This window comes from Syzygium oleosum, unplaced genomic scaffold (assembly GCF_021117445.2).
Source record: "Syzygium oleosum isolate NSW1041296 unplaced genomic scaffold, Sole_v2.1 Sole_v2.35, whole genome shotgun sequence".
NCBI lineage: Eukaryota > Viridiplantae > Streptophyta > Magnoliopsida > Myrtales > Myrtaceae > Syzygium > Syzygium oleosum.
This window is the reverse complement of record NW_026607519.1, coordinates 2,414,296-2,440,113: the sequence shown is the minus strand read 5'-3', so window position 1 is coordinate 2,440,113 and position 25,818 is coordinate 2,414,296. Positions and strand designations below refer to the sequence as shown.

The 25,818-nt window shown below is 41.0% G+C and overlaps 1 pseudogene; it reads left to right on the top strand.

Moving 5' to 3' along the window:
• The first annotated feature begins 220 nt into the window (after positions 1–220).
• Positions 221–25,818, top strand: part of LOC130135603 (UDP-glucosyl transferase 73B2-like) — a 31,200-nt pseudogene continuing 5,602 nt past the window's right edge.

Below are 25,818 nucleotides of genomic sequence, written 5' to 3'. Positions count from 1 at the left end.
ATGAAATTGTCTTATTGGGTCGGATTGGGTCTCAACTTGTTTGGGTAACAATAAAAAAATTGGATATTGTTTGGATCTATTAGGCTTGGGTACCCAAGCCCAACCCAAACAAGAAAACCCAAACAAGAAACCCTTACATCTCTCTTCCACATCTCTCTCCCTCTCTCACCTCTTCTGCGATCTCTTTTGCAATCTCTCTTCCACGTCTCTCTCCGCCGCGATGAAGCCGCCGCCGCCGCGACCCTCCGCCTCCTTGAAGCTCCGCTTCATGTGCAGTTACAGCGTAGGCGTGGCCCCACGCCCCCATTCCAAGTCCCTCTTCTACCGCAGCAGCGAGACCCGCATCGTCACCATCGACCGCGCCTCCGCGGCCGCCTCCCCCGTCTCCCCCACCCTCGCCGTCGCGCCCCCCTTCGCCCTCAAGTACCAGCTCCCCGACTCCAACCTCGACGCCCTCATCTCCCGCTGCATCGACGACGACCTCGCCGTCATGATGGACGAGCTCGACCGCCTCTCCTCGTCGTCACCCTCATCTCCGCCGCGGGCCTCTCTCCGTCGCCACCAGCACCGACTGTCTCCGCCTCCTCGTGCTCCGATCTTCTCGTCGGTCGCTCGCTCGCTCTTCTTTGCCTCGCCTCATTCGCTCTCCGCGTTGAATCTCGTCGCGATCTGGTTCATCCTATCCGTTCCTGTTTTTTTCTCCTTTCTTTAGGTAGGATTTGGTTGTTGATCACGGAATTGAATCGATATATGCACTAGTTCGTACACTGAGTGGCATTTGGAGGTGTATGTTCTTAGCTTCAGTCGTTAATTTTCCTCTTTGCTTCGTAGGATTTGTGTTCATGATGCTTAAATTTTCTTCCCTCGATAAGAAAACGATCTCATAGTTCGAAGCTCCAAAATGTGGAAGGAGCAAGTCCACAACGATCCCTCATAAATTCTCTCTGCATATGTCTCACCGATTCTGAACGAATCATCTATAAGCCCTCTATAGATGTCCCCACCAAAACAATGAAAAGATCGATGTCTCCAAACAATGGAAATTGATGTCTGATCAGCAACAATGTACATCTCCAAATCTAGGATTTTTCGGTTCCTTCCGCCAAATCGGCAAGGGATCCTCCGATTATGACACGCTCGGAACCTCTGTAGATATCAACCTCGCAACCATCTTGGAGTGAGGGATTCAGAGGAAATCCTCACCGGAAAAAGAACACTGGCAATGACTCTACTTTCAAGAGGATCAGATTCCTCATGTATTTGTTTCTTTCATTCCACTCCACTCCACGCCAACTTTAAGAGTGTATCCTTCATACTTTGCCTTAATGCACTGCAGAGCCTGAGGCAATTCATCCTCCCGGACTCCAATTCATACTCCCCTCTTTCCAAAACACGAACCCGACCCGACCCGAACATGACCCGAACCGACCCGATTGTGTGGCTATATCATGTTCGGGTCTTGTTCAGTCGGGCCAAGCACACATATTCATTGTTTCGGGTCGGGTCGGGTATCATGAAAACCCGACCCGATCCGACCCGACCCATTGACACCCCTACTATCAAAAAACAGGTATACAACTCCATCAGACCATACCCAAAATCCAACTCCCAAAAGTCCCCGTCAATAGCGTTCTTGTACCATCGGCTACTATCCGAGGAACTTGGAAAACATTTAAGACTAATGGAATGAGCAACCACAACCTAATTAGTTATACATCTCTTCTAAGCATATAGAGTATTCACTTTGCACCTTTAAGACACAAAAACGTAACTCATTTGCACCATTCTAGTATATAACAAATTTACATGATCAAAACGAGTCATATATTACTTCAACATAACCATATGCATAGTAAAAATATCCATTCATCAATAATATCGAAACAAACATCAATGATCCAGTCCACTAATCAATTTCATTGAATCACACGTCAATAGTACATTCCATTGACTAATTTCATACTTAGAAATCTAACCATGGTCACGCTTAACGCATTGTGATGAACGCGATCAAGATTTCCCTTGGCTAGGTCTTTACTTATATTGTCGGTAGCCGGCCCACAATAATAGCCTAAACTAGTATGCATATCCACAAACTATTTAATGGGCTCATGGTGATAATAAGCATCAATACAAACCCACAATATTCTCCAAAATCCACAAAGCCAATGTAGCATCAATATTATAAATTGATTTCACAAAACAAAGAATATAATTTTTCGCAACTCAATTCATTCGCCAGAAATACATTTCTTAAAGTATTTATTAAATAATTTAATAATTGATTTCACAAATCAGATTTGCAAAGCATACACACAAACACTTCACAATAGATTTTCTAAAAACATTCTCAAGCCATCACATTACTAAAAAGTAGTAAATGCTCGATCTAGATTTTTATGCCATGAAAATGCCACTTCATAACTCATATTATATATAATTCATATTGTTTTCGAAATATGAGTTTACAAACTCGAAGAAACGATAGAACCACTCACCTGAAAATGCCCAAAATCAAACAACGTAACTATACGCATCGACAATGTCGTAATCCGATTAATTAAACGAGTATCGATGTCAAAACCAAGTAAAATTATATTATAACTAACAACTCGACTAACTATGCTATTTGAAGTCAAATAGCTCACTATGGGTCAACAAAGGACCTCTAGAACGGTCAACCCGGCAAAAAATCACTAACGCAAAAAATGACCACTCGCTCCACAAATGGCCACTACTTCGAAAATTTGTTTCGGACAAACCGTAAGTCCAAATCAAGTTATAAAAGAACTTACAGCTCTACAACACTAAACTATCAATCCCCAAAATTTCCGAATATCTAAACTAATAATACCTAGCTTGAAAGTCTAAGTATCATTACAACATACGAAAATTTCCGAATATCATATAAATACTATTTCGAAAATTCCGGATATCACAAGTAATTCGAGTCATGTTGCCTACATAATAATCATTTCGCTTTCAAATTCCAGTTATATGATCCCAATCTAACACCAAGCAAATCAAAAAGCATAACGATGGCGATTTCAACATAAGCCTTCAAAAGCATAGGACAAAAAGTCAAACACAGAGGTATTACATGGCTATTGGACCCCGTGAAGAAACCCTCCAAAATTATCAAAAGAGAGACAAAAATCTTTATCCAAGTCGATCCTCTTTCCTTTTGAGCTCGAGTGCAATATCGTGCGTGGAAGCAACATTTTTTGGCCCATCCTAACATCTTCAACTTCATCCGCCGATCTTCATCAATCCCCGAACTCCTCCTTGGGCGATAATCCCGTGCATCAACGACGGAGTTTGATGCATCGTCTTCATCCGAAGATGCGGAGGAGGCAGCTTGGGTTCCATACCAAATTCCTGCCATTTGATGTTGCATTTCATGTGGTTGACGCCCGCCATTGCCAGTGCTTCGATCGACATACGGCTTCGTCGATATCCGTGGACCTGCGAAGCGTTTCTTTTCCTTTGGTGATGTTGAGCGAGAGACTGAATCACCAATGTGTTAGAGAGCTATGTCGTGTAGTGAGAGACATATGATGGGGGAATGCACACTTTATATGCGAAATGGCTCATCGACCTATTGGGTGTTTGAGTTCGTGAGGAAGTGAGGGAAGGTCACGGCCTCACGGGTGTTGCATTTTCTGGCGTTCAATTAACGTCACCGTGAACGTCACTTCCCCTGCTGTACATCTCCAAATTGCAGAACAGTACAGAGGGACAATTTTGAATAAGCTTCTTGGCAAGTTGATTCTTGGAAAACTATTTCAGCCAATTTGGTTGCAACAATGAAATAAGGCTGTAATTTCATAGCTATTACTCGGTTTGGTTTTAGAAAGTCAATACTATTACACTATTTGGTTTCATGAATGACATACGTAATGAGCGGGGAAAGTATCAGAATTCTCAAACTACTCCTAAAATTCGAATTAGATGGAATATAACAATTATGACTTTAATAGTCAATCAGGATTCAAGAGTTTGATACCCCATTTAAATGATTAGATATGTAATTTTCACTGCAACAAACATTTACTTATATATTAATTATTTATTTATGATTTTCAAAAAATCTAAGCACATAACATGTGATTATGTTAAAATAAATTTAATACTGTGGTAATTATCACTTTAATAGCCAATCATGAGTGTAATATCACATATATTACAATTTAATACATAGAATTTTTCTATTATTTAATAACTAATTTATGATTATGATTTAAGCTTAACTGATACTATGATTAAAGTAATAATTGCGTAACAATTTATGCACCTTAATATAACTAGTAGTTGAGATACTGAGTATATTGTGAATTATATTGAATTTGTGAAAAATTAGATAATCATAACTAATAGTGAGCAAATAACATTATGCTAATATTAAATCATTAATAATTTTAATATAATAAGTAAATATGTATCATCAAGACAACATAATTATTATTTCAGCAAATTTTTACCTATTGTTCAATATTTTATGTAATAATCACATATATGTTTTATAGTCAGAATAATTAGAATTGATGTTACTATTATATAAGTAACAATCGGACATTGGTAGAGTATGCGGGAAAAAAACAGACAATGATATTTTAGGGATAGCTATCGTAATAACTATTACACAGCAAGGATCCATGTAATAACTGTTATAGCTTTGACACTTGCACCGTAATAGCTATTACTGCAAGCAAACACTATAATAAGCAATCAACATGTAATAGAGCTATAATTCTAGTGAAAATCTTAGTATTTGCGGTTCATTTTCACAAGCCAATGTTTCTATAGCCATGTCCATCAATGTTTGCGGAAAATTTTCCTCCAACCAATCTTGTGGTTGATTGGTCATAAACATGGTATCATTACCATCTACGTTTAGTTAAATATGAATGTGAGTTATTGTATCCACATAACTTGTAATCCATCAATGAGAAGCACGGTTAGAGAAAACCGTAACCCTATTTCAGTATCATGATTTAATGGGTAAGTTTCAGCTATAGTCACGTATGAGATCATTCTTTCCTTTTCTTTCTTTCTTGCGATAACGATGAGGAAACCATCTTAATAAGTATACCATGGGATTTTGAAATGTTTGCTATGCCACGGAACAAATGAGACGTTGTGAAAATTGGGATATTGATGCGCAAATTCTATCACTTCATAAATTGATACTTGAACTTACATTTTGATGTTTCAGTGAACTTTCCATTGACAATGTTGTATTACTATAAGTTCCACGTTGTGACAGAGAACGTATGAAGTCATTTATAAGTTGACACTCACAAAATGTCACCACTTGAGTTCTACTTTTAGGGAGAGCTGGATTGTCAACAACGAAATCAAAGTTTGAACCACTTCAGTAGGGTGTTTTAAAGAGAAACTCCCTCGGAGCGGCAGGGAGTTTATCAAGTAACTTGTTAGTTGATACCAACCGTAAAGGCCATTCTCTGAATTCTTCCTTCGGAGGCTTGTCCCATATGGATCACGCGAGGGGAGGGGTGGTCATTTTATGTTTCCTTTTTGTTTCCTCCTTCTCCTTATGGTCCACCCTTATTATTGCTGTTGCCATTGTCACCATCTTTGCCATCGATGTCCATATCGGCCACTTGCCATTGGCACCATGCTCTCTCTCTCTCTCTCTCGTCAACCTCTTTTGATGCATTGGCGCCACCAGCTGATGAGGTTGTGAGTGGTTATGGTACATGGTTTGAGTTACAATTAGTAGTAGCCGATGGTGGACCAAGTTTTTCCTAAATATAAAGGTTAATTTTTTTGGGCGATATGAGAGAGAGAGAGAGAGAGAGAGAGAGAGAGAGAGAGAGAACGTGGACAATTTTGACTGTCCAACATTTTCTGCTGATGCAGCATCATCTCACGAGGCCACATTGGATAACAATACAAACAATTAACACAACTACTAAACCGTTCTGCTGCCCATAGTAGAATCTTCCGTCCATGACTTTAAGGGAATCCTTGCATTGATCTGCATTCTAAAATTTAAGCTATTTGATTGAAAAAAACAAATTAGATACTTATTGAGCAACGGATAAAAGATGAACAGTGGTTGCAAATTTTCAATATATGGTAAAAATATGTGGCTGTTAGTCATTTCTCATATATATATATATATCTAAATATTCTTGGCTTTCAGTAAACAGGAGATGATGGTAGTGTCGTATACTTTTATAGTATTTCCTTAATTATATCTTCCTTTCCTAGGTAAGAATTTAATGTTAATGTACAAGTAGAACTTTGCAGTTGAACTCGAGTCATATAATAAACGTGCAATATAGGTGTTTGACATGAAACCTGCCTGACGGCACGATGATTTGAACCGGGAAGTCTAATGATCGTGTGCAGTGAGAACAAAAGAGAGATTACGACGTGGCTGCGGATGTCATGAAGGACGTATCATCAAATTTGGCGTCAAGACAACGTGCATTTTTTTGCTTTACGGATCTCGACAATCTCGTGATACAGTTGAAAAGTGCAGTAGCCGAAAGAAAAAGCATAAGAAAAGTACCATTCAACCAAAAAGTGATCTGACCAAAAAAAAAAAAAAATCAAAAAGTGAAAAAGCCCTAATGATTCGGGTTGGGGATGACCACGGGTCGGGTTAAATGGACTTGTTGGTAAATGGATTATCAAGCTAAAGAATAACTTTAGTTCCATTTGTTTTGCGAAAAATGAAATATTTCTAGAAAATATTTGTTAAAAATGATAATATTTTTCGGTGTTTGGCTAAAACCTGAAAATGAACTGAAAAATATTTTTCGTTGTTTGGTATAGAAAATCTAATTTGATTTTCCTAAATCGATATGCACTATTCATGCATTGGTAACTTGCACATGGGTAGTCGGGGAACCCAATACGGGTACTAGCGTCCCGGGTCCGGCCTCGATAGACCACGATCTGGGTGCTGGGGGTCGAGGCACGAGCACTTGGGTATCGGGCCTGACCTTGATGGATCAAGGCTCGAGCCTTTGGGCATTGGGCCCTACCTCTATGGACTCGAGCATGGGCACTGGGGTCCTGGGCTCGGCCTCAATGGACCTAGGCACAAGCACTGGGGTCTCGAGCCTTGGCCTTGATAGACCTTGGCTCGAGTACCAGAGACTTGAGCCTGAGTGTTGTGGACCCAAACACGGCCTTTGTAGACTTCGGCTTGAAGGTCAGGGACAAGAGCTCGAGCATTAGGGACTCGGGCATGGCCTTTGTGGACCTGGGCTTAGGTTCTTGGGGATCCAAGCTTGGGTATAAAGATCCTGCACTTTACCTTTGTGGACCTAGGTCCGAGTGTTGAGGCATCGAGCATGGGCATTGAGGCTTCAGGCACGGCCTAAATGGACCCAGGCACATGCGTCGAGGGCCCGGGCACCAAGGTCTCGAGCTAGACCTCGATGGACTTGGGTGCGGGCACCAGGGACCTCGGCATGGGCACCGGGGTCCGAGCCTGGCCTCGATGGATCTGGGCCTGGGCATCAGAGACTAGGTCCTAGACGCCGAGGACTCGGGAACCGTTATTGCGATTTCCTTGCTGAAGCGTAGAATTTCGGGTCCAAGTGTCATATTTAGTCATATATTTGAAAAATCGTTTCCGGTTTTTTAAAAAGGAAATCATTTTCCTGAATTAAGCATGGGTTTTTAATTGACTAGGAAAATATTTACCATTGACTCATATTTCTAAGTGAACCAAATACAAAAAAATGAGAAAAATATTTTCAGTGAAACAAACGGAGCTTTAGCTTGTGGAAATAAGTGTTGGGAGCGTGAAAGTAAAAAAGAATAAATCAAAGTAGAAGACACGGGAAATTTTACGTGGAAACCCCTTTAGAATCAGAAAGGGGAAAAGCCTTGGTGCTGCATTAGACAATCTCGTCATTATAAGAGAAATTGTCCCAATATATAGCAGTAGTCTTGGGCATAGAAAACTATAGTGGCAATTACTTATATACCCTTAGCAACAATACTTTCTCTGTGCTTTAAAGTGCTTTTCTCTATCAGACTCCATAACTTCATCAATCCCCCACTTGGAGGCTGATATTCAAAACAACAATGGTCTCTTATAGTCTCCTTGTAACTCAAATTGTCTTACTGTGTCGTCTCCTCATCACTAATTATAGAGGCCAACTGAGGCAAAGCATTGCCATAGCATTGGTTTAACATATTTGTTGGATTCTTTGCACCAATAATCTTCTTCAATGACAATTTCCCATCATGTATTAGCTAACAAATATGATGATACTTCAGCTCAATGTACTTTATCCATAAGAAATATACCGGAATTTTTACAAGACAAACGACACTCTAATTATCACTAGAAAGAACATTGCTGTCATGCTTCTTGACAGATTGGCTGGAGGACAACATTGGAATTTTGCACAAAAGTTTATAAATAAATTGGTAAATTTGAAAAGTTTAGGACTGAATTATTATCAGTATAATAGGTTTAGGATTGATTGGATAATTGTCCCTGATAGTATTAATTTGTTGCTAAGAGTTGGTTTCTCCTCCTTTGCTCTCTCTTTTTTCATGATTCTCTTCCCTTCCTTGTCATCTTGCTTCTTCCTTTGTAAGTTTTCCCAACTATCTTTGCTAGGTGCTGTCGTTCTACTTTAGTCTGGTATCAAAGCTAAATCCCATATCTTCGTCTTGCCAAAAACTACTTTCAAATCACAATCTAATTGAATTAGATCGCTCATAAGATAAACTTCTATGGTTGTACCACACAAAGGAACTTGAAACCCATACCCTACCATATACTAGCGAAATTCTCAATTTTCCTCTAGAGAAATGTGCTTACATTATTGAAAAATGGAAGATTATGACAAGAAATGTAACATTATGAGTCTAATTCTAAGATATGAATTTGAAATATCAATATACACAAGTTAAAACATCATTTCCTATCACTTCTAGATTTCCTAAATTACCCTTGCTTTGTTCTCTCATACCCACCCATTTAATGAAGAGCCGCCCACTTTCTTTTTTTCACTTCACTTTTAGACTTCCTAAATTACTATTACTTTCTTCATCTCACACTCACCTATTTCATACATATCTTCCCATTTCTTTTCATAGATAATTACCTAATTATGCATAGAGGCACAACGTGTGCCTTAACCCTCGTTTAGTATATGAAAGATTTTGTAGACTTTGGAATTAAATGATAAGCTTAATAATAACATAACTATATAACTAAATGTATCGATAATATTAATCCCCGCGGTTGACAACCCCTATTTTTGTAAGTTAAATGAAGGGTTAATACCACTAAAAACCCCAAACTGGTATACCGGTGACAAAATTAACCAAAACTAATTTTTTGATTACGAAAAACTCCAAACTGATATATCTGCGTCAAATTTACCCCAAATTAATTTTTTGACCACCAAAAATCTAAATTAGTACATTCGCAACAATTTTACCCTCTGTTAAATTGGATTAATACCACGACAAATCATAAATTGGTAAACTTGAGACAAAAGGAGGGGTAAAACCTCAAACTGATATACCTGTCAACTGTCACGTGTCACTCAGCAATTTGACTATAAAATATAATGGAAACTAATGGAGAGTAAATTTATCACAAGTGTACATGTTTGGGGTTTTTCGTAATATTTACCCTTAAATGAAAGACTAATAGATTCAACAGTAAGCTTTCAAACTTGTTCTATATTTACAATTTAAATTTGTCTCATACAAGCAATTCGTGTTATGTTACCTTCATAATTAACCATTTCGCTTTCAAATTTCAGTTGTATGAGCACAATCTAACACCAAGCAAATCAAATTGCATAACGATGGCGATTCCAACATAAGCCTTCAAAAGCATAGGACCAAATGTCAAACACCGAGGTATTACATAGCGATAGGAGCCCGTGAAGAAACCCTCCGAATTATCTAAAGAGAGACAAAAATCGTTATCTAAGTCGACCCTCTTTCCTTCTGAGCTCGACTGCGATTTTATGCATGGAAGCAACATGTTTGGCCCATTCGAGCATCTTCAACTTCATCTGCCGATCTTCATCGATCCCCAAACTCCTCCTCCAGCAATAATCTCGTGCATCGACAACGGAGTTTGAAGAATCGTCTTCATCCAGCAGATGCGGAGGAGGTGGTTCGGGTTCCATACAGAAATCCTGCCATTTGATGCTGCATTTCGCGTGGTCGACGCCCGCCATCGCCAGTGCTTCAATCGACATATGGCTTCTTCGATATCTCTGGACCTGCGAAGCGTTTGTTTTCCTTTGGTGATGTTGAGCAAGAGACTGGACCACCAATGTGTTAGAGAGCTATGTCGTGTAGTGAGAGATATATGATGGAGGGGATGCGCTCTTTATATGCGAAGTGGCTCAACGACTTTTTGAGTGTTTGAGTTCGTGAGGAAGTGAGGGAAGGTCACGGCCTCATGGTCACGGGTGTTGCATTTTCAGGCGTTCAATTAACGTCACTATGGACGTCACTTCCCCTGCGGTGCATCTCCAAATTGCAGAGAACTAGAGTAGGGCCATTTTGGAGAAGCTTCTTAGCAAATTGATTCTTGGAAAACCAGTAACAATTATCGGCTTTCCGATAACGCGAGACGATGGTAGTGTCGTGTTTTCAAGAACCTATAGTGTTTTCCTATTTTTTTTTTCTTTCCTAGTTAAAATCCGATTGTAATGTATATAAATAATCGAGAGACATCCGGGTTAATCCATGAATCGAAAGAGGAAAAACGAACTGAGAAATTGGCTGGAAAGGAAATTGAGAAAAGTCTGGTTGCTTAAGAGTTAAAACTTTGACCTTGACCTTGATCCATATGATAGAAATTGCAATAAAAAGTGCTTGACAAGTGACCTAACGGCTCGAGGATTTGAACTGAAAAGTCTAACGAACGCATGCATGGATAACGATAGAGAGATTACGACATGGACGCTTATGTCATGAAAAACATGTCATCAAATGAATCGACGATACAACGAGCACTTTTTTCCTTCAAGGATCTCGACATTCTCGTGATAAAGTCAATAAGTGCAAAAGCCGAAAAATAAAAAAGCATAAGAAAAGTACCATTCCACCAAAAAATTAAAAAGCCCTAATGACTCGGGTTGGGGATGATAATGGGTCGGGTTGAATCGATCGCCGGTGTCCGAACTCCATAGGACTTCTTGGTGAATGGATTAAATCTCTTCGGTCTATTATCCGCCGGTCGACGCAGGCCACGAGTCCACACATCGTAGTGTATTTTTAGTATTAGGTGGAAGAGAGCGGATTGCACACATAGCATCGGTTCGCTTCCCTATATCACATCAACTGCAAGCGATTTCATTTTTGCGATTCATATGTGACTATGTTTTAACTTATATCTTACCTAATTCACGACATTAGTAAGATTTCTCGTGGGTCTCTGAGTCACCTATTATAAGTTAACCTCATCATAAAAATGGATTTTAGTCGACTCATATATTCTAAACTTGCAATTTAGTAGTTCTGCATACGAATTATCAAATCAGAGCATCACTTAGGTTGTGGAAATAACGCGGAAATGATACGCCTGTGATCAAGAGCGGCTTCCTATGAGATTGAGGCTATGGAGCTCGAAGGTTGATGGCGATTCAAATGAGATCGAGGGACATTGTTGGTTGGAAAATAAGAGAAACCACCTGTGAAGACCATTCTTGAATTCCTACTAAATGACGCTCGTGCCCACGATAACCCTCGCACTGGTCTGCATTTGAAAAGTTAAGCTATTTGATTGAGAAAAAAATTAGGTGCTCCAAGAATAAAGATAAACAACGGTTGCACTTTTTTAATGTGTGGCTATTTGTAATTCCTCTTATACCCTTTCTAGCAAAAAAAATTCCTCTTATATCCTCTTAATTGTTCTTGGCTTTCTGGCCACACGAGAAGATGGTAACGTCGTATTTTCAAGAATTTGTAGTATTTCCCCATTTTTTTTCTCTTTTTCCAGTAAGAATCCAATTGGAATGAACAAGTAGGACTTGGTCTGTGGAAGCCTCATATGTGCTCAGGAGAACCGATGTAGAGTGATGGACCCATTAATTGCCAACTGGATGACTGAGCAGAATCACAGAAGGTTGATTGAAACTAATGCTTATACTAAGTTGAAAAGATCGTTATTGACCACGTGGCATAATAAACGAAGACCCAGATATTCTCACGCATCTAAAGGAATTTACCAGTCAATCACAAGTCTGGAATCCAATCAATTATCCATTATACCATAGACAAGGATTATTTCCCAATATGGAGACCCTATCCTTGGAAGCAATAAGATTGCTGGGAAATTTGTTTGGAAGGGCGAATGGATCTCTAGTGATCTTCTTACAATTTACAACGGCTAAATTGATTTTTTTGAAGATCATTCAACGGTCAACTTGAAGATTGACAACTAGAGACGAGCTACGAGAATTACAAGAACACTTTACATATTCTATGATCAATTGAGTTATTTACGGATGATAAATCGTTTGGGAAGTGTACGAGTGCTGTAGTAGTGTGTGTAACTTGGTAGTGTGATCTACCAGCTTTGGGTATAACAAGTTTTAGCTACAATTGTAATGACTTGAAAAGCTACTAGTAAGATCCAGCATTGTTGGTGGCTATTAGTCTAAGAAAAAGTGGATGTAGACTGGATCTAAGCCGAGCCATTATAAATCGGTGCACATTTATCTTTATCCCTCTACTTGTTTTAATTGTTTGATAGAAGCACCGCACTTGAAACTAGCAATTTTTCTTACATGTATCAATCCGTTCCTGCATATATTAACTAACACTATTTATTTTGTGAAAATTTATCAGCTATCAATATATAACCTATTCACTCCCTCTCAGTTATATATCACTAGCCATAACAGTAACCTAACTCTTTACTCGAAAAAATTTGAGAGAATCAAGTGCTCTGGTCTAAATATCGGCATCCAAGTCGTACGGTTCCCTTTAGTGGAGGCAGGGTTGCCCGAGGGCTGCGAGAATATTGATGCAATCACTTCAGTTCCAACGGCGATAGTAGAGAAACGACAAGTAAGTTCTTTAAGGCCATAACCATGCTCCAAGAACTGCTTCTGCCACTCTTGCAGGAACACAAACCTGATTGCCTCGTAGCAGATATGTTCTTTCCATGGGCTACAGATGATGCTACTGCGTGTGATGAGACTCCTAGGGTAGTTTTTGAAGCTCTAAGTTTCTTCTCCATGTGCACTTATGAAGCACTATATGAACACACCACAAGACAGTTCCATCTGACTTGGATGCTTCTCTTGTGCCTGACCTCCCTTGGGAGATAAAGCTGACTAGGCATCAACTTCCGGCTTTTCTTTAAAAAGAACGTGAAAACAGATTTCACCAAGTTGTTCGGTGAAGCATGTGAATCGGAGCTAAAGAGCTTTGGAAATGTTGTTAACAGCTTTTACGAGCTCGAAAAAGATTGTGTGGATTATAACAGGAATGCCTCAGGCAGGCAGGCACGGCGTGTTGGTCCAATCTCATTCCGCAATGAGGACATGGAAGATGAAGCGCTTAGAGGAAAGGAAGCATGCTTGACATGACTAGACTCCAAGGAACCCAATTCTGTCATTTACGTGTGTTTCGGCAGCGAGGCCAACTACATTTCTCAGCAGCTTATGGAGATTGCATCTGGACTTGAAGCTTCTGAACAAACCTTCATATAAGGAAGAGCGAAACGGCAACGACCTATGAAATTAATTTGTGTAGCCCATCAATTTCAAGGAAAGTGGCCAGATGGGCCCAAGGCTTAAACATCACAGGCTCAAATATCGCCAATCGCCGTCGTGAGCTGCCTCCTCTGGTGGCCGCGCGACAGGTCCTCTGTTCTGTCCTGTTACCGAGCCAGAGAGCTCAAACCGGCCGTTCAAGGCTCCGCTGCTCCATGAAAAGCGATCTGCAGCGGCCATAAATGGAGTTCGATCGAGCTCGGGATTCATGGCTTCAAGCTCTCTTTCACTTGACTACGACAACGAGAATGAAAGCAAAGTCTTCTCTCCTCCTGCTTCCTGGTTTGATTCAGCTGGTAGTACTAATTCTCTGTCTTTTCTCGAATTTCCAGTGGCTTCATTGTTTCTCTCTATCGCCTTCAGTCTGCCAGCAATCGCTGCCGTGGCTTGCCGCTTCCACGACCGCTTCATAAGCCTCCTCTGTTCGAAGTGCTCTGTACTTGTTCGTTTCTCATTCCCTGGCTTGGATCCTCAGCGTTTTTTGTGCTTAATTTGTTTGCGATTATCACTTGATCACGACCGATGCGCCAACCGTGCATGCTCATTCTCAATCTCGTTTGATGTGTGGTGTTCCTGCTTCAGCATTTATTCACCTTGTGATTGTCGTTTGCATCTGCGATTCTCTGAATTTGCTTTGATCGGTACTCTGGGTTTGCCTTGGATTACCCCCGATTTCAGTTCAGATTCATGTTTGACCCAGATAGCGTTCAATGTCTACAACTTGTTCGATAAAAATTCCTGAGCGGCATCAATGAACGTCCGTGTCCAGACTTGATTGAGTTCAATGTCTTCCCTGGCTTTATTTGTCTTACTTCTATCACATAAGCTGTAGTTGATTTCTGTTTGCCCTCGTTAGAAGCAAATCCGATATTTGCTCACTCCAAAGTTTATTTTTAACGACTTTTATGAACTAGAAAGAAATTATGCCGATTATCGCAGGAATGTTTCCCCAAGGCCCGGCATTTCGGTCCGATCTCACCATGCAATAGAGATATAGTGTAGATGAAGCACAGAGGGGTAAGGAAGCATCCCCAGCAGGCACGAATGCTTAAGATGGCTAGATTTTGAAAAAGCCCAACTCGGTTATCTACGTTTGTTTCGGCAGCTTGACCAAAATTCAATTCTCAACAGCTGGTGGAATTGGCGAAGGGGCTTGAGGCATCCTTCCGTCCGAAGGATGCAGTCTCAAACGGATATCAACATATATATCTTTTTTTTGGTATGGTAAGAGATATATTGACTTTTCAACACGCAAATTACAAGTGGAGTAGCCGTACACAAAAACCTCGAACCTGAGGCAACACAAAAGTGTCACGACTGGTGCAAAGGTGTAACAGCTAAACAAGGCATAAATACACCAAGCGCGAAGCACTAATTACACCAAAACAGCGGCCAAATAAGATTAGAAACCTATAAGGCTAACGCCATTAGAGTTACTGGAAAATAGAGGCCGGAATACCCCATTTGACTTGAAGTCTTCTGTTACGCGGTGTGTCAACGACAGGTTGAAGGGAAACAGCCACATCTCTTATAGTCTTGGCCAGATGGGCACGCATAGCAGGCAAGTAGGGGTTGCGATCCCTAAAAAGGATATTGTTACGTTCAGTCCAAATGCAATGGCACATCGCTCCAAAGGAGGCACGAGCAATACGTTGATGGAAGGTCTGTCCACCAATGACTCGGGTAGCCCATCTTACAATATTCATCCACGAGCCAGCAGTCAGAGATAAATTACAATTACCTGCCCAGTATCGAGCGAGAGAGCCCGTGAAAGCACACCCAAAGAATAGGTGGTCGATTGAGTCGGGCCTTGTACGACAAAAGGCACATGAGCCTTCAGCAATTCTATGATAAGACAGCAGCATCACCTGAGTTGGGAGTCTGTTGAGGCAAGAAAGCCATAGCAAGAAGCTGTGTCTCGGAGCAATACCATTGTCCCAAACAAACGAGCTCCAAGGAACACTGAGCCCTTTATACCGTAAAAGGTCCCATGCCGAAGAGAAAGAGAAAAAACCGGAGGGGTGGCCTTGCCACGATAGCCGATCCCTTCGATCCGAGGCCATAACAGGCCAGCTTCCCGACCAGGAGTTGAATGTTTGTGTTACAAAGGACACTTGCCAGGTGGATGAATTAAAATCTCGCACCATCGCTTGTCTGGGGATACCCGAAGAGTATATGTCCCTGTCTGTAAAGAAATAGCAGAGGGGGCCTCTAGGATGCCAGTAGTCATACCAAAAGGAAGTGGAAGCGCCATTCCCAACTTGCCATTTGAATTGAAGATGGAATGCCGAACGTAATCCGAGGATCTTTTTCCAGGTCCATGAACAGAAAGTTGGACTGGGAGCAACCCAGAAATTTTTCCGTTTGAGGAAGTTGGAATGTATCCATCTACACCAAAGGGATTCCTTGTCTGTGAATAGAATCCAAATATGCTTCAGCATCGCAGCTTTATTACAATCTGCCAGACGTCGAATGCCTAGGCCCCCTTCTGATTTCGGAAGACATACATCATTCCAGGAAACTTTGGCTCCACCAGCACCCAGATCCGGGCCTTTCCATAGGAATTGTCTTAGTATCTTCTCAATACTGGAAAGAACAGACATCGGAAGACTGAACACACTTGCCCAGAACACTTGGATAGCGTGCAAGACTGATTTGATGAGTTGCAAACGGCCCGCAAATGATAGGAAACGCTGGGACCAGGATGTCGCTCTAGCTGTGATGGCATTCACTAAGGAGCAACAGTCTGCCTTACTGAGTCTGGATGCTATAACAGGCACACCAAGGTAACGAAAGGGAAGGTTACCTTCGGTAAAGCCAAAGGATTGCCGGATGGATTCCCTTAAGACTCGCGACTCACCTGAGAAGAAGATCTCACTCTTGCTTTGATTTGGCTTTAAGCCTGACCAGGCGGAGAAAACTTGAAGGCCATCCCTTAATAGATTAGTGGAAGCCACGTTTGCCTTAGAGAACAGCAGAACATCATCCGCAAAGAAGAGATGTGTCAGGTTAGTAGGCTTACACCTCCAGAAGAATTTGAAACCCGGAGTCCGGGATCGCTTGTTGAGGATGCCGGTGAAAATTTCCATGACTAGAGTGAAGAGGTAGGGGGATATTGGATCACCTTGACGGATGCCTCTTCCACTAGTAAAAAATCCATGTATATCTCCATTGATGGCTATAGAGAATTTTGGAGTAGTGACACATGCCATTGTAAGATCAATGAACTTTTGAGGGAAGCCAAACGATTGCATTACCAAACGGAGGAATTCCCAGTCCAAAGTATCATAAGCCTTCTGGAAGTCGACTTTTATTGCACATTTCGGCGTATAAGGCTGATGATGAAAACCAGCAAATAGCTCCTGAGCAAGCAAAATGTTATCCCCAATTCTTCTCTTCTTGACAAAAGCAGCCTGTGGGGGGCTAATCAGAGATGGTAACACCGCTGCAATTCTATTCGCCAAAATCTTGGTGATGCATTTATAAATCGTATTGCAACAAGCAATAGGCCGATAGTCACTCATCGCCGAGGCATTTGGAGTCTTAGGCACCAAAGTCAGAATGGTGTTGTTGATTTCTTTTAGAATGGATCCCGAATGAAAAAATTCCTTAACAGCCGAGGAGACCGAAGGACCCACTATGTCCCAAGAGGATTTGAAAAAATCAACGTTAAACCCATCAGGACCCGGGGCCTTTCCTTTGGCAAGCGAAAACATCGAGTCAAGAATTTCCAAGTCAGTAACATCTCTGGCTAGGGAGTTGGACTGATTGGAATCGAGAGTATTTTCCACTACTGCTTGTAGTTCAACTACAGTAGGCGGAGAATCAGAAGGGTTTGCAGCAAGGATATTCTCAAAATAGGAAATAATGTGCTGACGAACCGGTCCCGGGTCCGAGATAGTAGAGCCGCCAAAATCAGTTACCGAAAGAATTCGGTTTTGAAGGCGCCGCTTAGTAGCAAAGTGGTGGAAATACCTGGTATTGCGATCCCCTTCCTTTAACCACTTGATTCGGATTTCGCGGAAGAAAGATTCCTCTTGGATTCTTAAAGTTGAGAAAGACAGAAGTTGTTCTTTTTCAATGATCTTCAAGTCCATGTTAGAAGGGTCAGCCGCAATAGCTTCTTGGGTGGACATAAGGGACGCCCTTGCAGAGGCAGTGCGGGAAGAAAGATCAAAGAAAGCACCCCTGTTCAATTGTTTAAGACTCCTTTTAAGGAGCTTGAGTTTCTGACAGAGGACAAACATATGGGAACCAGAAATCCGGGACTCCCAAATCCGAGTGACCATCTCTGTATAAGAGGGATGGGTCATCCAATAATTAAAGAATTTGAACGGCTTCCTTGAAGAGTTGGGAGGCACAATCCTAACGATCATAGGGGTATGATCGGAGACGCCAGGGGCTAGAAAAATAGCCTCAGAGAATGAGAATTCTGTAGCCCATTGCTCGTTGATTAGAACACGATCAATTTTCCTCTGTTTGCCTGAGGAGGTCGACCAAGTGAATTTAAATCCGGTGTAACTGAGATCATCCAGACCAGCTTGATCTAGACAAATTCTGAACTCATCAAAGGCGGGAATCCACGCATTAGAGCTACCAATCCTGTCCGAGTGGAAGCGGATTGCATTGAAATCACCGGTAACAATCCAAGGATGAGAGGCAAACCGAGAGCTTGAGTGAATAAGATCCGTCCATAGGGAACGCCTTGAGACAAACGTGTGTTCACCATAGACAACCGACAAATAACAGTGTTTGTTCAAAGCCAAAATTCGGAGGAGCCCATGGATAACCTGGGATGAAACCGAAACAACTTCCAACTCCACATCATGAGGATTCCACCCCATCCAAATCGTTCCCCTAGGGGATGAGGTATAATTGGATGTCCATTTCCAACCCGGAAGCAGATCATTAGAAACATTATCAAAAAGAGACGGAACGACCTTCGTCTCGATAATTCCAATACAAGAAAGGAAATTGGATCTCACAAGGGATCTTATTTCAGCCTGTTTAATGGGATGCATGAGACCCCTAATGTTCCAAACGCCAAAAAACATAATACCTGAAGGGGAGGACTACCGCTTTTTCTTCCCCATCCGCTTTTTAGGCTTCGGGGTAGTAGATGGGGCAGTATTAGAACTGCTAACTGGACTGGGAGTAGCCTTCTTAGTGATAGGAGGAGGAGGATTAGAAGTCACCCGCTCCAAGACACCAGCTAGGATGGATTCAGACAACGATTTTGAAGTTGGAGGGACAACGGGAGGCAGATCACCTTCAGGGTCGCCGCCAGTATCACTGGCTACCTCAGAGGCAGAGTCTTCAGCGTCCGAAGATTCTCCAGAAGAAGCTAAAGATCTTGCTTTAAGGGAAGGCAAGATGGGCTGGACCTTTGTGCTTCCAACCTTGGGCATAGAGTTGGCAGAACTCTCACCAGGGGCTGGCACAGGATAAGAGGAACTTGCCTTTCCTACGCCTTTTCTCTTACTAATTGTTTCCCATTCCCCTTCCGAATTGAGAGGGGATTCCTGAACAGACGTCTCAGGTCCCTGGGCTGCTGGACCGACCACAGGAGCATCAGCAGTGGCTACTGAGGTAGGGGGACACGTATATCCAAAAGTTCCACATACCAAGCAAGATTTCGGTCTCCATTCATATTCCACAGCTATGGACCATTTCTCCTCATTAAGGAAGAGTTCAACAGTGTCCGGCAGAGGATGATTTGCCTTGATCTCAATGCAAACCCGCGCATATGAGATCATTCTCAATTTTTCAGTATGAGTATCAACATACAATGGTTTACCTATGGCACTTGCAACCGCACTAATACCCGCAGCTGACCACAATGCATAGGATAATTCTCTCAATTTTACCCAGATAGGCAAGGACTGGTGCTGGTTTTTCAGCAACTTAAGGGTCGGGTGCAATTGTTGGATAATCATGGGGACCCTGGAAATGGTGATTGGGCCTCCATCAACAATTTTCCTCCTGACTTCTTCATCTGGGATGTGGAAAAAATAAAACCCATCTTCATTGGCCATGACTTCTACTACATGGGCTCCCCACACATTTTTGAAAGCATTCTCCGTCAGTTTGAAGGGTAGCTTTTTGCCTACATAATAACCAACAAGACATTCCTTCCATTTTGGATTGGAATTCGCAAGAATCTCGTCCGAGATATTAACTAACAGTTTGCCCCCAACCGAAGTAGGGGGAATATAAGACAACTTGTAACCTTGTTCAGCGGATCTAGCCACTGCTGCCCAAGAACGTTGGGCTCAACATATATATCTTTATCCACATTATATCTAATAAATCAGCAAGTTAGCTATAACAGCAGATTTTCTATAACAGCTATACCCAACATCTATCAACAAACATGTATACAACTCTATCAGACTATACCCAAAATCCAACTCCCAAAAGTCCCCGTCAATAGCGCTCTCGTACTATCGGCTACTATCCGAGGAACTTGGAAAACATTTAAGATGAATGGAATGAGCAATCACAACCCAATGAGTTATACATCTCTTCTAAGTAGATAAAACATTCACTATGCACGTTTAAGACACAAAAACGTAACTCATTTACACTATTCTAGAATATAACAAATTTACATGATCAAAACGAGTTATATATTACTTAAACATAACCATATACATAGTAAAAATACCCATTCATCAATAATATCGAAACAAATATCAACGATCCAGTCCGCTAATCAATTTCATTGAATCACACGTCAACGATACATTCCATTGACTAATTTCATACTTAGAAATCTAATCATAGACACGCTTAACGCATTGTGATGGACGATCAAGATTTCCCTTGGCTAGGTCTTTACATATATTGTCGGTAGCCGGCCCACAATAATATCCTAAAACTAGTATGCATATCCACAAAATATTTAATGGGCTCATGGAGATACTAAGCATCAATACAAACCCACAATATCATTCTCCAAAATCCACAAAGCCAATGTAGCATCAATATTATAAATCGATTTCACAAAACAAAGAATATAATTTTTCGCAACTCAATTCATTCGCCAGAAATACATTTCTTAAAGTATTTATTAAATAATTTAATAATTGATTTCACAAATCAGATTCGCAAAGCATACACACAAACACTTCACAATAGATTTTCTAAAAACATTCTCAAACCATCACAAATACTAAAAAGTTGCAAATGCTCTATCTAGATTTTTATGTCATGAAAATGCCACTTCATAACTCATATTATATATAATTCATATTGTTTTCGAAATATAAGTTTACAAACTCGAAGAAGCGATAGAACCACTCACCTGAAAATGCCCAAAACCAAACAACGTAGTTATATGCGTCGACGATCTTGTAATCCTATTAATTAAATGAGTATCGATGTCAAAACCAAGTAAAACTATATTATAACTAACAACTCGACTAAACTACGCTATTCGAAGTCAAATAGCTCACTATGTGTCAACAAAGGACCTCTAGAACGGTCAACCACGGCAAAAAATCACTAATGCTAAAAATGACCGCGTGCTCGACAAATGGCCACTATTTCGAAAATTTATTTCAGACAAACCATAAGTTCAAATCAAGTTACAAAAGAACTTACAGCTCTACAACACTAAACTATCAATCCCCCAAAATTTTTCATATTAACAACTCCTAAATTGGACCTCGCTATTCAAATTTAACTTAATTCCGAATTTGTGCCTTAATTTAAAAAATACTCTGATTAGAAAAATAAAGGGCTTAAATTCTTATTGGGCGTTGCGACTCGAGGTAAATCCGGCTTAGCAAATTCTATGTGGTGTACCCCTTCTCCTTTGCCTTTTCCCTTTCTTTTCTCTTATCTTTTCTTTCCTTTTGCTCTTCTAGTCGTGCGTCGCTCTCTCTTTTGAGTGCCCCTTTCTTCCTTTAATTTCAGCCGCTCACTCCTTGCTTTGACTAGTCAAAGTTTTTTTTTCTTTTGCCCTTACATTTAGTCAATATAACACATGGATTGTGGGGAAAGATAAAAATAAGAACATGATTGGTTACTATAGGGAATAATAACCATTCTATTTTAAAAATTAATTTTTAATTAAAAGTAAATTTTTTTATTTCTATTCCATGGTCGAGTTTTTAAGTCAAAATACTTGTCTGATAACGACACAAAATTTCTCCCTCTCGGATGGTCTATGCCTAGCCCTAAAAGGCGGCCGGCATAGGGCGGCGGCGGCGGAGGATGGTAGGAGGCGACAGGTGGTGAATGGCGATGGACGACTGTGGGAGGTGATGGTTGATGGCGAGAGGCGATTGGCATCCAGTGGCGGTCGAGGACGGTGAGCGGCGGTAGGAATCGGCCGGCAGTCGATGGCGGGATGTGGCCGGTGGAGGACGGCAGGAGGCGGCCATTGGCCGCGGGAGGTGATGGTCGATAGTGGGAGGCAGCCGACGTCAAGCGGCGGTGGAGGACAACAGACAGCCGGCGGAGGTGGACAACAGACAGCCGGCGGAGGTGGCCGACAGACGGTGGCGAGAGGTGACCGGCAGGTGGTGGATGACGGTGGCGAGAGAGGGCTGGCGGCGGAGGACAATGGCAGGAGGCGGCGAACGGCAATGGACAACGGCCAGTGGGTAGCGGAGGACAATGGTGGGAGGCGGCTAGCGGGCGGCGAAAGGTGACCACCGGTGACGGCGGGCGACAGGTAGGCGATCGATTAGTAGCGAGGGTGAGCGATCAGCTAGTAGCGAGGATGAGCGATAATAATAGTTTTTATTTCTTATTTCTGTTCTAGAAGTAGAAAAGTAGAAAATTTTTACTTCTTATTTTTATTCCAAACCTATTTTTGAAGTAGAAATTTATTTCAGAAATAGAAAAATGAAATTGCGTTACCAAACGGATTTCTGTTCCAAACCTGTTCCCGAAAATAAAAAAATAAAAAAATAGAGAAATATTAGGATTATCATGCGTGCCCTAGAAGGTTTCGAATATATAATGGATGGGGAGGGCCTAGTCATAAGAGGGTAGACGCTTCAAGTGTCGATTCTCGATCAGGAGTCAGCCCGTGGATTCGTGATTCACCGCAGATGGAACTCGAAATTGGAAAGAGTACGTGCCAGTGTGCCAATGGTCACATGGCCAAAGTTTGCTGAGCAATTTCCATAACGAATAATTGGTGACTCGAGTGCTGCAGATCGGGAACGGCGTTGGCTCTAAATGGTACGCCGACTTCGTAGTTGATGCAGATTTTGTGAGTAGAGACTGTAAGAATAATATAAAATTGATTATTGAATATCTGAGTATGTTGATTTCTGAGCTACAGATTTGGTTGTTGGTATTCTTCAAGGATTACCTTGATTTATGGTGGGCGTCAGAGGAGAATGAAATCGAATCAGCGAAGCACGATTCATGGTAGGCGCCGAAGAAGAATGAAGAGAAGAGGAGAAAGAAGATGCAAGCATTTAATGAAGAAGAGCAGCTTCTGCAACAAGAAGTCAAAGAAGGCTAGGAGAACTCATTCCACGCCGGTCTTCAAGCATTTATTCTGTGTATTTTCTTTTTGACTTTGTTTGTGTGCTTTGTGGGACTTCCTTATTTTTCTCATTTAATGTTGTCAGAGCAAATGTCTAAGTTATGTACACGTCCAACCGCTATAAGAGGTTGTGAACTTCAGATTTGTAATAGCGCCCGAAGAAAAAGCATTTGCGATTCAATAAGTTCTCCATCCTCGGATCTTTATTTGTGCGCCTGCTCAAAACTTCCAAAATTATCATTATTCCTTTTTGGTTCCAACATTTGGTATCAGAGCTAGAAATGACGTCCAATAGTTCCGTTCAATTGCAACTTCCAAAGTTGAACGGAAAGAATTTTAACAACTGGTCCGTCCAGATGAAGGTTCTCTTCAAATCGTAAGATTTGTGGAATCTAGTGGAAAATGGCTACAACGAAGTGGCCGATGCTAAAGCATTTGAGGCTTTAAGAAAGGAGGAGAAAGATTCTTTGGTGGAGTCACGGAAGAAAGATTAGAAAGCATTATATGCGATCTTTCAAGTTATGGAGGAAACGATATTTGAAAAAATATCGAGTGCGGAGACCGCAAAAATAGCGTGGGATATTTTGCAAAAATCCTACAAAGGCGATGATCGTGTCCGACGGGTGCAGCTTCAAACACTTCGAGGTGATTTTGAGTCTTTACGCATGAATGACTCCGAATCAATCTCGGCATATTTTGATCGTGTGCAAACCATCGTTTACCAATTGAGTGTTAATGGTGAAGAACTCCAAGATGTTCGAGTTGTAGAAAAAATCTTGAGGTCTTTGACTGAAAGATTTGACTACGTCGTAGCAGCGATCGAGGAAGGGCAAGATGTGTCAACTCTAACGTTGGAGCGGCTGATGGGTTCACTGTGCTCGCATGAGCAAAGAATGAATCAAAAGTCCATTGGTTCAAATCCCAAGCAAGCATTGCAAAGTCGGTTCGTTCCATCAAGTCGAGGAGGCTATCAAGGCGGTCGAGGTTGCGGAGGAGGCCGAGGTAGAGGTGGAAATCCAAATTTCACCGGAAAATTTAAACCACGTGACAAATTGAAAGTCAAGTATTTTAAATGCAATAAATTCGTGTTGGAACCAAAAACGGAATAACGATAATTTTGGGCAAAAGAACACTACAAGTGCCATAACTTGTGTACGGCGCTCACTTTGGTGCCATAAGTTTTTTTTGGATCACTTTAGTGCTAAAATTTTTGAAAAACGATCACTTAAGTGCTAAAATTTTTGAAAAACGAACACTTAAGTGCCAACTCCGGTGCCGTACACAATTTTTCTCCGGAAATCCGATGTGGCATTTTTTTTTATTAATTTCTGAAGCTGATGTGGCTCGCCCGAGATTGGCACTTAAGTGATCGTTTTTCAAAAATTTTAGTACTTAAATGATCGTTTTTAAAAAATTTTAGCACTTAAGTGATCGTTTTTAAAAAAATTTAGCACTGAAGTGATCCAAAAAAAACTTATGACACTTAAGTGATCGTTTTTCCTCCGACTTGGCACCAAAGTGATCCGAAAAAAAGTTATGGCACCAAAGTGATCTCCGTACATAAATTATGGCACTTATAGTATCCTTTTATCGATAATTTTGGAAGTTTTGAACAGGCGCACAAATAAAGACCGGAGGATGGAGAACTTATTGAATCGCAAATGCTTTTTCTTCGGGTGCAATTACAAATCTGAAGTTCACAACCTCTTATAGCGGTTGGACGTGTACATAACTTAGACATTTGCTCTGACAACATTAAATGAGAAAAATAAGGAAGTCCCACAAAGCACACAAACAAAGTCAAAAAGAAAATACACATAATAAATGCTTGAAGACCGGCGTGGAATGAGTTCTCCTAGGCTGCACATGACAACGATTCTGTGCCCGGGAACAGATTCTGCTCAGAAATGATTCTTTTTGATTCTGTGCCCGGAATTGATTCTGAGCATTTTAAGGCGTTTGTTAACGGCCCAAAATTCCATCCCTGGAATAGAAAAAGAACATAAATGCGTTTGATAACGCCACAAAATTTCTTTTTATTAATAATATTTTTAAATATTTTAATATTTCTTTCTTTTTTTCTTTTCTTTTCTTCCTTCTTGGCCATAGCCTGCTCGCCGGCCATGACCGGTAAAATATTTTTTTATTAATAATATTTTTATTAAAAGTATTTTTTCTTTTTTTTGGCCATGGCCTGGTCGCCGGCCATGACCGGTAAAATATTTTTTTGCCATGGCCTGGTTGCCGGCCATGGCCGGTAAAATATTTTTTTTATTAAAATATTTTTATTAAAAATATACATTTTTATTTTTTTGGGCCATGGCCTAGTCGTCGGCCATGGCCGGTAAAATATTTTTTTTATTAATAATATTTTTTATTAAAATTATATATTTTTATTTTTTTTGGCCATGGCCTGGTCGCTGGCCATGGCTGGTAAAATATTTTTTTTATTAAAATATTTTTATTAAAAATATATATTTTTCTTTTTTTTGGCCATGACCTGATCGCCGGCCATGGCCTGTAAAATTTTTTTTTTGTTAATAATTTTTT